Raw genomic sequence first — 2,500 nt, forward strand, 5'->3', positions numbered from 1 at the left:
TGTGGCTCACGGGGCTGTTAGGGTGGCACAGAAATCCCTCGGAATGGGAAAAAACGGGTCATTTTCGTGTCGCCACATTGCATGCGAACCGCATGAAACTTCCAGAGGCATTTGCAGCAGGAATGCATGTGCACTCAAAAAATGTGATATTTTTCACGGAGAGACCCCGTGAAACGCTAGAAGTGGGCGGGGATGTCTCTCTTGTGGCTCACGGGGCTGTTAGGGTGGCACAGAAATCCCTCGGAATGGGAAAACGGGTCATTTTCGTGTCGCCACATTGCATACGAACCGCATGAAACTTCCAGAGGCATTTGCAGCAGGAATGCATGTGCACTCAAAAAAGTGAATATTTCTCACGGATAGACCCCGTGATACGCTAGAAATTGGCGGGGATGTCTCTCTTGTGGCTCACGGGGCTGTTAGGGTGGCACAGAAATCCCTCGGAATGGGAAAACGGGTCATTTTCGTGTCGCCACATTGCATGCGAACCGCATGCAACTTCCAGAGGCATTTGCAGCAGAAATGCATGTGCAGTCAAAAAAAAATTGATATTTTTCACGGATAGACCCCGTGAAACGCTAGAAATTGGCGGGGATGTGTCTCTTGTGGCTCACGGGGCTGTTCGGGTCGCACAGAAATCCCTGGGAATGGGAAAACGGGTCATTTTCGTGTTGCCACATTGCGTACGAACCGCATGAAACTTCCAGAGGCATTTGCAGCAGGAATGCATGTGCACTCAAAAACTTCTATATGTTTCACGGATAGACCCCGTGAAACGCTAGAAATTGGCGGGGATGTGTCTCTTGTGGCTCACGGGGCTGTTAGGGTGGCACAGAACTCCCTCGGAATGGGAAAAGGGGTCATTTTCGTGTTGCCACATTGCATAGGAACGCCATGAAACTTCCAGAGGCATTTGCAGCAGAAAGGCACGTGCACTCAAAAATTTTAATATTTTTCACGCATAGACCCCGTCAAACGCTAGAAGTTGGCGGGGATGTCTCTCTTGTGGCTCACGGGGCTGTTAGGGTCGCACAGAAATGCCTCGGAATGGGAAAACGGGTCATTTTTGTGTGGCCACATTGCATAGGAACGGCATGAAACTTCCAGAGGCATTTGCAGCAGGAATGCATGTGCACTCAAAAACGTCTATATTTTTCACGGATAGACCCCGTGAAACGCTATAAATTGGCGGGGATGTCTCTCTTGTGGCTCACGGGCGCTGTTAGTTAGGGTCGCACAGAAATCCCTCGGAATGGGAAAAGGGGTCATTTTCGTGTTGCCACATTGCGTACGAACGGCATGAAACTTCCAGAGGCATCTGCAGCAGAAATGCATGTGCACTCAAAAACGTCTATATTTTTCACGGATAGACCCCGTGAAACGCTAGAAATTGGCGGGGATGTGTCTCTTGTGGCTCACGGGGCTGTTAGGGTCGCACAGAAATCCCTCGGAATGGGAAAACGGGTCATTTTCGTGTTGCCACAATTGGCATACGAACGGCATGAAACTTCCAGAGGCATTTGCAGCAGAAATGCATGTGCACTCAAAAACGTGAATATTTTTTCACGGATAGACCCCGTCAAACGCTCGAATTTGGCGGGGATGTTTCTCTTGTGGGTCACGGGGCTGTTCGGCTCGCACAGAACTCCCTTGGTCCACCTGATTCGTGCATACAGGCAGCAACTAAAACTCTGTAAACCTGCTGTGAGGACATCTAAACAGTGGACCAGTGAGGCTGTGGAAGATTTGCGGGCGTGCTTAGACTGTACTGACTGGGATATGTTCACGACTGCTACCAATAGTCTGGATGAACTCACAGAGGCTGTGTACATCAGCTTCTGTGAGGACTGCTGTATCCCAACACGTACCAGGGTGAACTTTAACAACAACAAGCCCTGGTTCTCAGCAAAGCTCAAAAGGTTGAGGTTGGAGAAGGAGGAAGCGTTTAGGAGTGGGGATAGAGACAGATTCAAGGAGTCGAAGAACAGGTTTAGCAAAGCGGTGAGAGAGGCTAAACGACTGTACTCAGAGACACTAAAACACCAGTTCTCTACTAACGACGCTGCTTCTGTCTGCCAAAGGGCTCAGGCACATCACCAACTACAAACCCAGAGCGCCCCACACCACTAACGACTCCCGCCTAGCCAACGACCTGAACGAGTTCTACCGTAGATTTGAAAGACAATTGGACTGTCCTGAACCACCCCTTCCCACCCAAGAGGCCCCATCCCCCACCCATACTACAGAAACGACTCTCTCCTTTCAGGAGGGAGAAGTTAATGGGCTTTTCAAGAGGCAGAATCCACGCAAAGCAGCCGGGCCGGACTCTGTCTCTCCAGCCACCCTCAGGCACTGCGCTGACCAGCTGTCTCCGGTGTTCACCAACATCTTTAACACCTCCCTGGAGACATGCCATGTACCAGCCTGTCTCAAGTCCTCCACCATCATCGCTGTGCCCAAAAAGCTAAGGCCAACAGGACTAAATGATTACAGACCGGTC

The sequence above is a fragment of the Petromyzon marinus genome, unplaced genomic scaffold, assembly GCF_048934315.1.
Source record: "Petromyzon marinus isolate PM22_M1 ecotype Great Lakes invasive population unplaced genomic scaffold, UKy_Petmar_22M1.pri1.0 PM_G_Scaffold_6, whole genome shotgun sequence".
NCBI classification, from domain to species: Eukaryota; Metazoa; Chordata; class Hyperoartia; order Petromyzontiformes; family Petromyzontidae; genus Petromyzon; species Petromyzon marinus.